The sequence below is a fragment of the Schistocerca nitens genome, chromosome 3, assembly GCF_023898315.1.
Source record: "Schistocerca nitens isolate TAMUIC-IGC-003100 chromosome 3, iqSchNite1.1, whole genome shotgun sequence".
NCBI classification, from domain to species: domain Eukaryota; kingdom Metazoa; phylum Arthropoda; class Insecta; order Orthoptera; family Acrididae; genus Schistocerca; species Schistocerca nitens.
In genome coordinates this window covers 243,836,270-243,850,687 of record NC_064616.1, presented here as the reverse complement: position 1 = coordinate 243,850,687, position 14,418 = coordinate 243,836,270, and the positions used below count along the sequence as shown (strand labels likewise).

General features: G+C 43.8%; 1 protein-coding gene across 2 annotated transcripts in view; it reads left to right on the top strand.

The window, feature by feature from the left end:
* LOC126249559 (paired mesoderm homeobox protein 2-like) overlaps nucleotides 1–14,418 on the top strand; it is a 584,838-nt gene that overhangs the window by 513,403 nt on the left and 57,017 nt on the right. The gene's annotated exons all lie outside the window — the stretch shown is intronic.

Here is a 14,418-nt window from a genome sequence, read left to right as displayed (position 1 = left end):
AACAGTTTTGATTTTCACTGTGGTTTCCATTTCGCAACCGATCGTTCCTTACTTTCCGAACAACCCTCGTATTATCGGACAATGATTTTGCCCTGGTTATTGAAGTTGAAAACGTGCAACGCGTCGGTACCAGACTTCAGTATTCATGGTACAAGTGTGAATGTTTGTGTAATATGATGGGTTATGTAAGGAATGAGATGATGGACGAGTACGATCAATTCCATACCCCAACTGACATTCATATCTATGGTCGTGAAGTATCAGTAGTTGATACGTACGGCGATTATTTCATGGGACAGAAGCGTATACAGGCTGTCCATAATTAAAGTTTCAGTTTCAAAACGCTGTAGAAAGAGAACTATTGCTCAGATTGAAGTCAAATTTCAACAGCAAATTACTGACGCACGGGAAATGTCATGGAACAAAAACAAAAAAATAAACGAAATCTTTACTATTAGTTGGAGTTGTAAGCATCTTAACATAAATGGGGTCGGCAACATGTAATAGACGAATCGCAATACAACGACTATGGTTTGAGTTGCACATTACACTATTTGTACTGTTCATTGTACATGAGTGCACAAGTTCGGCAGCCAACAGTTGTGGCACTATTAGCTAGATAAGCCAATCCGCCACGACGAATACGTACCACATCAGATGGGAAAAGTCGTTTTTGTTTTAGATTAGATTAGATTTACTTTAATTCCAACTGATCGATAGTGAGGAGGTCCTCCAGGATGTAGAACATGTCCAAAAAACAATAATATATGACAAATATTTATAACTAAAACACGTAAGCTAATGTGCCTTCCACAGGTCCCAAGTGGAATGATCGTCATTTTTTTTAATGAACACCATATGAAAGGATCATTTTACAACACTCATTTACTAAGATCACATTAATGCACTGAATTTAAAATTTAAAAAAAATGTTTTTTATTTATAAGGTAATAAACATACAATAGAACTACTACAATACTTATTTAAAATGAAAACATTACTGCACTGAAATGGTGCAGTAGTTAGATTGTACGACGCACACACACACGCACACACACACACACACACACACACACACACACACACACACACACACACACACACACACAAAATCAGTTGGTTCTACTGAGAAATTCATCAATGGAATAGCAGGAGTTGGTCACCAATAAATCCTTTAGACTTCTCTTAAACTGAATTTCATTGGTTGTTAAGCTTTTTATGGCTGCTGGCAAGTTATTGAAAATGTGTGTTTCTGAATAATGCACACATTTTTATACAAGAGTAAGTGACTTTAAATCCTTGTGAAGATTATTCTTATTTCTAGTATTTATTCCATGAACTGAGCTGTTGGTTTGAAAAAGTGATATATTTTAATGACAAATTTCATTAAGGAATAAATATATTAGGGAAGCAGTAGTTAGTATCTCTAGTTTCCTAAACAGGCCTCTGCAGGATGATCTTGAGTTCACACCACATATAACTCTTATTGCACTTTTTTGTGCCCGGAAAACTTTAGCTTAGGTTGATGAATTAGCCCAAAAAATAATCCCATATGACATTATGGAGTGAAAGTGAGCATAGTATGCCAGCTTTTCCATTTTTATATCCGCTATGTCTGACAGAATTCGCATTGCAATAGAGATTTGTTTAGACGCTTCAGCAGTTCTGTGGTGTGCTCCTCCAATTGAATTTATTATCAAGTTGTAATCCCACGAATTTAACATTCTCCACTTCTTCTATCTGCTTGTCATCATATTATGCCGAGGTATAAAACAGCATAAAAGGCAAAATGTCCTCTGTTTTTAGTTTTCCTGTGGCCAAAAAACACATAAAACGCAAAATGAATAGGATTCTAATTGTCATGAGACTGGCACGAGACATGTTCAATATGCTTTCCACCGTTTCCTACCACAATTTGAAATCGAGAAACGTCATGTTCTACAATAGATCTCAGAGCCTCCGCAGCAGCCGCTTCACTGGCTGTGCAATGTACAGAGGAGTGCCATCTTGTATAAAAACGTTCCTGCTTTCACATCCACGCTGTTGAAGAGTTGGAATGACGTCGGTGCGCAAAAGACACTCAAAGCGTTTACCAGCGACGGCACGGGTAACGGCCCCCACAGGACTCGTCTCCCCGAAAAAATACGGCCCTACGATAAACGATGCTATCAGCCCACGCCACAGAGTCGCCTTTGCATAATGAAGTGGTACAGGCTGATGTGCGCGCGGATTTTCCGTTGCTCACATTCTGCAATTCTGCGTATTGACGTGTCCTTGGAGACGGAAATAGGCTTCGTCTGTTCACAGAATGTTGCGTGCCCATTCATTGTCCACTTACATGAGAGCGAGAAGTTCCAGCGCCAACGTTTTCCTTGCTGGTATGTCGGCAAGAAGCAAGTCCTGATCGTGAACGATTTTGTATGGATAGCAATGCAGCACGTTTGGTAGAATTTCATCCGCCGCGCTCGCAGGAATGTCCACATTCGGGCAATTCTCCGTGCACTCCATGTTTGCACACAACCACTCGACCCGTCCTGCAACGCTGTGGCCATATCTTCGACAGACATAGGATCAACTACCTTTCTCCCTTTGTTACAAAGCGTATCAAAAGAACCATTCTTTTCAAATTTTGTAATAGTTTTCTCCGGACGGATAGCAGACGTCGGACCAATCCTTTTTTCCCCATACCACTAAATCTCCAGAACTACCATGGAGACAGTCAGGCTGGGCGTTCCAGACGCAAACTAAGCAACAGCCATGTGCCAAGCACCTGTTGGTGTGCATATTCTGTAGCTTACTATTGGTCAAATTTCGTATTTTTTTATGTCCCATGACGTTCCCTCTTCGTCAATAGTACGCTGTTTAAATTTGACATTCTGAACAGTGGTTCTCTTTTTCCAGCGTTTTGAAACTGAAACTTTACTTATGGACACCCTGTACTTAAAATATTCGAGTGTTGTGAATTTAGATAATTTGTGCTGTGGTTTATTAATCGCTACAGAAAGACTGTGTCATTGGTAGCCGTATGTAAGAGGTGTTTACTATGTGTTTGTAGACTATCTGAGAGCCGGCCGAAGTGGCCGACGGCACGGTAGCTCAGCGTGTTCGGTCAGAGGGTTACGTGCTCTCTGTAATAAAAAAACTGAGTTACTCGTTTAACAACGAACTTCAATGGATGTTTTACGACGTCCGCCCTGAGCAGATGCAACGATCAAAAGCGAACAAAATGAATTTAAAAAAAAAAAAAAGCGGTTAAAGGCGCTGCAGCCTGGAACCGCGAGACCGCTACGGTCGCAGGTTCGAATCCTGCCTCGGGCATGGATGTTTGTGGTGTCCTTAGGTTAGTTAGGTTTAACTAGTTCTAAGTTCTAGGGGACTAATGACCTCAGCGGTTGAGTCCCATAGTGCTCAGAGCCATTTTTTTTTTTTACTATCTGAGCGAACATTTTGTTACAGTGAACCGAGCGGAGCAATGTATAAATTCCTGTGTACCGCCTGTACCAAAATGTGTAACTCTAGAATCTGAAAAGACTGTAGAGCAGGGCCGGCCAGAAATTCTGCACGCGTGCGGTGCTCTTGCACATGTGCAACTTCCGGGTCACAGCGTGCACGCCGCAGCCGTCAGCGTACAGGTAGTGCATGTTTCTACACACAGATGTCGCTCCTCTGTTACACAAAGTGCGTCATCGACACCTCGTATGTATATAACAACCTGGGCTGTATCTGTAAGACCTGTTTCTTCATCGAGCGCAACGGAGAAAGCAACAAAGTATTTAGCCTTATTTATTAGCTGCCTGTGCAGATCGCCGGCCATAGCACTGATACGTCTTGTCACTGTTTGTTTGGATTGATTTCTTGAAAGCTACTAACGTTCGTGGGACACACAACTTCTGCAGCATCAATCAGACACCTTTTCACAAACTCCCCTTCGGAAAAGGGTTTCCCAGAATGTGCAATTCTTAATGCGATTTTAAAACTTGCTCGCAGTGAAGATTTAGTGTGGTTGTCACTCTGGAAAATTGAAAACAGTACATTGTACAGCCTACAGTAAAACAGACATAAATGTAACACAAGAAACTAAGAGTTCAAGAAGTATCAGTTACGTTGACGTACAGTGAAATCGAGTTGATGTGTCTCATCCATTTTCTGAAGGACATTTAATTTTGCTTGCCGTTCTTCACTGTTGAGTACACTACCCTCGTCTTTGTGATATGTATTGTAATGTCTTTCAATTGAAAACTTACACTGGACGCCTATTATTCGGCGGCACAGCAAACACTGTGAGTTTTCACCAACGGCAACAAAAAAGAATTGCAGTTCCCAGTCATTTTTAAACGACTGAGAACATAAATCTCCCGTCCTTTGCTTTTTCACAGTACTTGCCATTTCTCAGTACTTCGCTGTTAAGGTTACGGTCACCAGGGGTAAACGAGACTGGATATGTTGCGCTCTTGCTTGTACCACAGGGAAGTGGAGCCGCCGCCGTGCATTTAGGACACATGTCTAATAACAGATGTCGCTGTCGCACACGTGCGCACATGTGCAGCACTTCCGCACGTCTGCACACTGTGCAGCGTTTGGCCGGCCCTGCTGTAGAGGGTGACTTGACAGACGGAACTCGTATGTGGGTCATGCCGCCTATTGGCCTGAACGCCATACAGTCCAAAGTTTTAGGCCTACAGAAGGCAACTGTTTCCAAATTTTTTTGCTGGAACAACGCAGTGAAACATATATTAAAAAATGAATAAAGCATGGCGTGTTTTTCCTGCAGAGTTGTTTCAGTCACAGACCCCCACCCACTAGCGTTCTATCCGGCAGCCTATTAAAAACACATACAGCTTCTTCATACCGGGAGTGAGAACACTCATACACAATGTTGGTTGCCCTGCCGCCTCCGCCTCCGCCGCAACCTCTAGGACGCTGCCGCCACCGTCCCTTGCCACTGTCGCTGAATCAAGCACTATTGAATTATTCAATTATATTTTTCCAGAGACATATGAGTCCCCACTTTATCTTCGTTAAGGACAAAAACTGAAGCAATGAATTAAATTTTGTGCTACGGCCGGGACTCGAACGCAGGTCTTGAGCTTATTGCGAAGACGTGCTAGACATTACACCACTGTATAGTAGTGGCTACCACAGCTGCAGGGGCCACTTAAATGCAATGCCCTCCCTAACACATATTTCACTTCAAACCTTCAGCCCATTTTCCCCTTCTCACATCGTCACTATTGCCAAGGCTCTCCGACATTGGAATAACACCCCACCTTTGTTCGTAGTGGGGAAATCCTGTCTGTATCTCAGGCATAGGTGATGTATTGATATGATGGAATTACATTATTCATATGAGTGTCAACTTTATCTTCAATAAGGACAGAAGCTGCCTAGTAAACAGGAGACTAAGGTTTCGAAGAAAGTTGAGACTCGCATGTCTCTAGAATATATAATTCCATCAGATCAATAGATCACCTATGCCTGAGGTACAGGCAGTATTTACCCATTACAAAGAAAGCTGTGATGAATAACAAGATTGTTTGTGTGGCCATCCTCCGCAGCAAGCATATAAATACTTGTTTTGTAAATCAAACTGCCTTTTCCTGCTGCCAATTATTTTATTTAATCCATACGCGTTTCGCCTTCTTCTGTTTCCCGCTCTTTTTGTAGTGGAAAAGAGTGAGAAACATGGTGTACATACAGCGTGTGGAGGGCGAAAACACGAAGAGGTGAATATAGAACAGTGATAAATGTGGTAGTGCGACCTCCAGACCAGATGTGAGGAAACGCAGATCAGAAAATCGTAAGTAATTACATTTTTACAAAAAATCGCGAAGTGAACTGTTTGATAATCTATAACTAACAAAACTGTATCATTATAGATCCCACTGATGATGCCTTAGAAAAGAAGGCGAAACGCGTATGGGATTAATAAAATAACTAGCAGCAGGAAAAGGCAGTTTGATTTGCAAGACAAGTTTTTAAAGCTGTGGTGCTATTCCAACGCCGCAGAGCCTCAGCAATAGTGACTATGTGAGAAGGCGAAAATGGGCTGAAGGTTTGAATTGAAGATTGTGTTAGCGAAAGTACAGGACTTAATCTGCGCAGATGTGGTAACCACAACCCTATAATAGTGTTGTAGCTAGAACATCTGCCTAGTAAGCAGGAAACCCATGTTGAAGTACTGGCTGTGGCACAAATTTTAATTCATTGCTTCAGCTTCTGTCCTTAACGGAAAAAATGAAAACTACTGAATGATTTCCTGATACAGAGCGTCCAATGTTAACCGAAGGCTAGTGGCTTACTGGGTACCCAATAAATGGCCTCCGCTTGCCCACAGCAGTTCATATGTCAGTAAGGGATGACGCTAGATCCAACTGTGTTTCATTGAAATAATAGTTGTGGCTTATGTACCTGCTGAACCTCTGTGTCTACACATTATTAATTTAAAAAATACACTGACTAGGAAAAAATCATTTATTATCATTTTCCATTTTACACAGTGCAGTTTAATAGGTGGAGGCCCGTCAGTCTGCCTCCAAGCATTCACATCATAATGTTTATAGCGGGGCTCATACATAGAAAGAAGCACATCGTTTTTAAACACGTGAAACAGTAACTTAAAACTGTGTGAAAGGTCACATAGCAGAATTATAAGCTGTGTAGGAAACAGGTAGCAATCTACAACTTTTAAACTGTTAATTCTACTAGTAAGTTTCCTACTGATGTTCAAAGGCACTTTACAAATATTCATTGCTTTCACCCTCTCGAACATGGAATAGGCAGTAGCAAGTCGAACGTCATCGTCATCTTGGAAGTCGTAGCCCTCCAGCTGAATCATCGTAACAGTCATGAATAACCATAATTTCTAGGTTGAGTCGTTTTCTTGAATACACCAAAGTTGGGCAGCCTAAATAGCGAGGTAACGGTCGGAGCATAAACGGACCTCATTCGCAGTGTACAGGGTGAATCACCTAAAACTTGCACACCAAATTTGAGGAAATGGAAAGTGCTATTGATGTGTGGTTTTCACATAATGGCTAACAACACGAGCCCCTGACCACCAATCCAATCAGCAGACTGTTACAGTACTTATAAAGTATTTTTTGTGCAAACATACACTTTTTTAAATGGAACAATGCCTATTGGCATTAATAAACTAGAAGTAGGGTAAATTATAATGTCACTGGCATTTGTTTCTGGGTTATAGTGCTAGTCATTTACGAGGTATTCTATTTTGAAAATTTTTCACACCGACATTTGTTTGTGTCATTCAATTGCGTAATAGCTAGGTAAAATCTTGTCATATTCGCTTATAGTGTGCTTTTGTGTTCTGTGCGTGCAGCGCGACTTGCTAGTCCTTTTGTGTGTGACAGTCTAAGCAGTATGTATTGAATGAACGATGGGATTTACCAATGCAGAAAAATTCGACATGCTCATGGTGTATGGAGAGTGTAGGAAGAATGCAGTTCGTTTTTGTATGATGTATGCGGAAAGATATCCCAATAGACGTCAACCATCTAGGCAGTTATCAACATCATCAACCAGTTAAGTGAAAGTGGTAGTGTAACACCTCAACAGCGTAACAGAAGGAAACAAGTGACGACAGACGAGGAACCGAGCGAGGTGGCGCAGTGGTTAGCACACTGGACTCGCGTTCGGTAGGACGACAGTTCAAATCCGCGTCCGGCCATCCAGATTTAGGTTCTCCGTGATTTCCCTAAATCGCTCCAGGAAAATTCCGGGATGGTTCCTTTCAAAGGGCACGGCCGACTTCCTTCCCCGTCCTTCCCTAATCCGATGAGACCGATGACCTCGCTGCCTGGTCTCCTTCCCCAAAACAACCCCAACCCGCAAATGTCGGGATGGTTTCGTTGAAAGAGTACGGCCGACTACCTTTCCCATCTTTCTCTAATCCGATGTGACCGATGACCTCGCTGTTTGGTCCATCCTCCAAATCAAGCAACCAACAAAAGAGGGCAGTAAATGATGACTAACTGAAACCCTCAGCTGCCGACAGGTGTTGTTCATATACCTCGATGTGGACAGCTGAAAATGCGTGCCCCGACCGGGTCTCGTGCAAGGGAAGCGTGCAAAGGCTAAGTCCCTGCAGTCGCGCTATTCATCTGTGTCCTCGGTGGCTCAGATGGATAGAGCGTCTGCCATGTAAGCAGGAGGTCCCGGGTTCGGGTCTCGGTCGGGGCACGCATTTTCAGCTGTCCACATCAAGGTATATTAACAACACCTGTCGGCAGCTGAGGGTTTCAGTTAGTCATCATTTATTCCAGGGAAAAGCTGCACGGTCATCTACAGTATCTGTTCTTTCGAGAACAGTTACTGTCTTCATATATATATATAAAAGAGGGGAGAATTAATGTTCTTGCTACTGTTGCGGTTGATCCGTACGGCTCCCGGGTAATCATACGAGCAAGTGGCATGAGTCAGGCAAGTGCTAACGCCATTGACATAGGTCCCATCCCTATCACATCTCTCTCCATCAAGAGCTGCATGGAAACAATTACGAGAATCGTCTTAACTTCTGTGCACGGGAGTTCAAACAGGCTACTCCAGATTTATCACGTATCTTATTTAATAATGAAGTGACATTTACCAGTCATGGCTGTGTAAACCGCCGAAACGCACACTATTAGTTTATTGACAATGCCCATTGGCTTCGTCAGATGGAACTTCAGCGTCCATGGAGTATAAACGTGTGGTGTGCGATGGTGAACCATCAGTCCATAGGCCGTTTTTTCATACATCTACTTCTAAAGATACATGGATACTCTGCAATTAACATTTAAGTGCGTGGCAGAGGGTTCATCGAACCACCTTACAATAATTCTCTATTATTTCAATCTCGTACAGCGCGCGGGAAACGAACACAATATCTTTCTGTGCGAGCTCTGATTTCCCTTATCATTTATGATGATCGTTTCTCGTATGTAGGTCTGCGTCAAAAAAATATCTTCCCATTCGGAGGAGAAAATTGGTGATTGAAATTTCGGGAGAAGATTCTGCCGCAACGAAACACGCCAAATCCTCTATCATTTCAGTGACAATCTCTCCCATATTTCGCGATAATACAAAACGTGTTGCTCTTCTTAGAACTTTCTCGATGTACTCCGTCAATCCTATCTGGTAAGAATCCCATACCGCGCAGCAGTATTCTAAAAGAGGACAGACAAGCCTAGTGTAGGCAGTCCCTTTAGTAGATCTGTTACATTTTCTAAGTGTCCTGCCAATAAAACGCAGTCTTTGTTCAGCCTTACCCACAACATTTTCTATGTGTCCCTTCCAGTTTAAGTTGTTCATAGATGAATAACTGAACGCGCCCAAGTATCGCAGCCTCCTAACAGACCATCTTCCACGGACGCTAGAAGACGTTCCTCTGCAGACTAAGAGGAACCTGTGATTCCAGCATGATGGCTGTCCAGTCCATAGTGCACGAAGTACTACAAAATGTCTTCGCGAATTGTTTCCATATCATTGGACTGGACGCAGAGGAGCTGTACCTTGGCCGCCCCGTTGCCTAGATTTGACGCCTGTAGACATTTTTCCGTGGGGAAAGTTGAAAGCCTCGCACAGAAAGCCGCCATCTGTGCTTTCCGCCAATTCTCTACACTGCTCTGCCTTCCGTTGTTTGTGCCAAAGTGTTGTCTTCGTAGCCAGTCGTTCATGTGAGCAGAGATGAACAACGGAGACAGCCAATTACGGGCTGTATCGTGGGTAATCAAACACTTCCCATCGGAAACGCTGCAGGAGCGTCTTCATTGCCCCTGCATAATGCGGCTGAAAATTGTCTTGAAGAAACAAACGCATTGCGTTTATGTTATATGGGCTGCATAGCTTCAGGAGAAATCTCTCACAAGATACACATACTTGGCGGGAGACACTGTTGTTTTATGCATTTCTTCGTGATCACTTTGCGCTCTGAACTGAAAATAGCGACGTGAAGCGATCGACAGGCACGCTAAAGACACTGCCCAACACATCTGTGCAAAGTTCCATCAGATTTTCATAGTGGTTTCTATTTCGCGCCTAATCGGACCTTACTTTCCGAATACGCCTCGTGTATTACTACAAAGTGCTTTGGTTAAGTCAAGTGGCATGCCTAGAACGATTTTTCGAAAATCTCGCTATTGTTAAATCTGTGAAGGATATAAGAGTGCAGGAATTAAAATTAGAACATTCACATTTTAAGTGGACTTGACTGCACACTGCACGCAGTAAGAAATTGCAAGGTAACATCTTTCTGATTTTATGGGGCTGCATTTAAAAAGAAAATCGCGTTGTAGAAAGGACACATTCTGACAAAGACAATCCAGTTGCTTAAGCTAACTGATGTCAAAGAAACCGCGACGTTTATATTCATTGTCGCCTTGCATGAATTACGATAGTTTTATAAAGGTTTTGAGGACACTGCCAATCTTACATCTTATATCGAACTATTTTCGAGACCGTTTTATCGTTTCAGTTGAAAGCGCTCCTGTGCTTGTGCAGATGTAACTGATTGACCTGCAAGGTAATTCCAGTTATAGTAACAAATCATTTTGTGTTAAAACTGTCCAGGCCGTCTACATTGTTATCTCAATTATATTTTCCAAATCTCCATAATGAGGTTGCAAAAGTGCTACAATATTTCAATCGACAGATTTGTCTGAAAGATCTTTTTCGATTATGGAACTAAATAAGTCACGATTGCGTGGCAACGTGAGTGTGATACCCTGTGGAACTGTCTGTGTCTGTCAGTATGACGACAGTTTCTACCAGATAAAAACTGTTATATGTCTTCAGCGCTCCAAAAGTAATTTATGCTGAAGACTTGTTTTGTTTGCGATCTGCACCGCTCAACGAATGTCTGGAATACTATCGTAAAATGTAGTTTATTATACACTACTGGCGATTAAAATTGCTACACCACGAAGATGGCGTGCTACAGACGCGAAATTTAACCGACAGGAAGAAGATGCTGTGATAGCTTTTCAGAGCATTCACACAAGGTTGGCGCCGGTGGCGACACCTACAACGCGCTGACATGAGGAACGTTTCCAACCGATTTCTCATACACAAACAGCTCTTGACCGGCGTTGCCTGGTGAAACGTTGTTGTGATGCCTCGTGTAAGGAAGAGAAATGCGTACTATCACGTTTCCGACTTTGATAAAGGTCGGATTGTAGCCTATCGCGATTGCGGTCTATCGTATCGCGACATTGTTGCTCGCGTTGGTCGACATCCAATGACTGTTAGCAGAATATGGAATCGGTGGGTTCAGGAGGGTAATACGGAACGCCGTGCTGGATCCCAACGGCCTCTTATCACTAGCAGTCGAGATGACAGGCATCTTATCCGCATGGCTGTAACGGATCGTGCAGCCACGTCTCGATCTCTGAGTCAACACATGGGGACGTTTCCAAGACAACAACCATCTGCACGAACAGTTCGACGACGTTTGCAGCAGCATGGACTATCAGCTCGGAGACCATGGCTGCGGTTACCCTTGACGCTGCATCACAGACAGGAGCGCCTGCGATGGCGTACTCAACGACGAACCTGGGTGCACGAATGGTAAAACGTATTTTTTTTCGGATGAATCCAGGTTCTGTTTACAGCATCATGATGGTCGCATCCGTGTTTTGCGACATCGCGGTGAACGCACATTGGAAGCGCGTATTCGTCATCGCCATACTGGCGTATCACCCGGCGTGATGGTATGGGGTGCCATTGGATGGGGAGCCATTGGTTACACGTCTCGGGCACCTCTTGTTTGCATTGACGGCACTTTGAGCAGTGGACGTTACATTTCAGATGTGTTACGACCCGTGGCTCTACCCTTCATTCAATCCCTGCGAAACCCTGCGTTTCAGCAGGACAGTGCACGACCGCATGTTGCAGGTCCTGTACGGGCCTTTCTGGATACAGAAAATGTTCGACTGCTGCCCTGGCCAACACATGCTCCATATCTCCAACCAATTGAAAACGTCTCGTCAATGGTGGCCAAGCAACTGGCTCGTCACAATACGCCAGTCACTACTCCTGATGAACTGTAGTATCGTGTTGAAGCAACATGGGCAGCTGTACCTGTACACGCCATCCAAGCTCTGTTGACACAACGCCCAGGCGTATCAAGGCCGTTATTACGGCCAGAGGTGGTTGTTCTGGGTACTGATTTCTCAGTATCTATGCACCCAAATTGAGTGAAAATATAATCACATGTCAGTTTTAGTATAATATATTTGTCCAATGAATACCCGTTTATCATCTGCATTTCTTGTTGGTGCAGCAATTTTAATGGCCAGTAGTCTACTAGAGGTCTCACTGACCTAGGCACTTCATGGATCATCCAGTTAGAGGCCATATACTGGACTATGTTTACTACGGGCATGCTTTGTGGCCGTTTCCCTGTCATGTGAACACATTGCTGCCGCTGCGGCACACCGCTAGCAATCCAGTATCAACAACAAATTCATTCATTTTGTGTTCAGCACTGCAGTAACATGCCCGCACGATGTTGCCGATCGGTTACATGTCAAAGTGGTATGTCTAAGGTGTGGAGAAGATACATAGATGCGGGAAATGTGAATGACAGACATAGCAGTGGTCGTCCTCTTATGAAAGCACAAATGCAGGATAGTTTCGTCCTACTATCGGCTTGCAGGCGCCCAACATCAGCTGCCATAAAAACTGGAAATAACTTCTCCCGGGCAACAAAGATTCACATCTGAGACCAAACAGTCCGTAGAAGATTGCATCGGGATGGTCTTCATTCCGGAAGACTAATGAGAAGTTTTGCACTAAACCAACGGAAACGAAGAAATCTAAAGACCTGGGCTCAACACTGGAACATTGAAGAATGGAGTAATGTCATCTTTGCTGACGAGATTAGGACTGGTTTACGATCGGACACTAGACGTTTTAGAGTTTAGAGAAGCGTTAGACGACATGAGGAACGACGATACGTTCAGGAAGTTAATCGTTTACAGGTAGCAGTGCAGTGTTCTGGACGGCAATTTGACTGGCCCTCCATACTTCCAAGAGCTCCTACAAACGATTATAACACCCTGCAGACGTGAAAGCTGTGACAATCTCATCCTAGTCAATAACAATTAGAGATCGTACTGTACTCTAGCAGTGTCTCGGTACCGAGCGGGGTGGCGCAGTGGTTAGCACACTGGACTCGCATTCGGGAGGACGATGGTTCAAACCCGCTTCCAGCCATCCTGATTTAGGTTTTCCGTGATTTCCCTAAATCACCTCAGGCAAATTGTGGGATGGTTCCTTTGAAACCGCACGGACGACATCCTTCCCCATCCTTTCCTATTCCGGTGGGACCGATGACCTCGCTGTTTGCTCCCTTCCCCTGAATCAACCAAACAACCAGTGTCTCGGTATCTTCAAATGTGCAGTCTCCAGCTATGAATGCAACTGAGCATTCATGGGACGTCACTGAAGCTGCCATTGACGCGTGGGACCTCATACCCCAAGATAAACTTGGTCTCATCCAGAGCATACCTCGCAGAGTGGAAAAATGGCTCAAATTGCTCTAAGCACTATGGGACTTAACATCTGGGGTCATCAGTCCCCTAGACGTAGAACTACTTAAACCTAACTAACCTAAGGACATCACACACATCCATGCCCGAGGGAGGATTCGAATCTGCGACCGTAGCAGCAGCGCGGTTCCGGACTGAAGCGCCTAGAACCGCTCGCTCACAGCGGCCGGCTCGCAGAGTGGAAGAACTCATCCGTGTGTAGGGAGGACGTACTCACTACTAAATACTGATAATCATCGTCATGAGCTGAAGATTTTCACTGTTTTTGTACACTTAGGAGAGAGCCTGCTTTGTTTTGTAATCATTTTTTGTAACTAATCAAACCTGCTCTTGTTTTCAGAAGGCATTATGTTCATTGTGTTAATAAAGTATGGTAGAAACGTCAGTGAGTGTACTACAAGAAGTCATCGAAGCAAACTCTATGATATTGCCCCCTTTGTTGAGGTGTGTATGTTGTTGAGATATCTGAAACATAAAACCAAGTCATATGCAGTGCAACAGTACTGCCATTTAAATGCGGCGCTTTCCCTGTTTTCCCCCTTCCCATTCATGCTCAAACAGCGCGGCGTTGTGGCGGGAAAGATGTGAAGCGAGACTGAGCACTTTGACACTCTGGCCCAGGCATTGCCCACAAGCCGAAATCTTGACCACTGCTGCTATAGACTATCGACTGAGGGGGCAGTCCTACGTCCATCGATTCTACGAGACAGTGTGGAGTAAAGTGTAGGAGTCTTCTCGCTGAACTCTTGGCGCATCAGAAGAAATCGTCGCTCAGTTTTACTATTCATATAGTGCCATAATGGAGATAGAAATGTATGAGCCACTTGTGCCACATATAGGCACTGAAATGCGATCAATTTAAGTCTGTTCA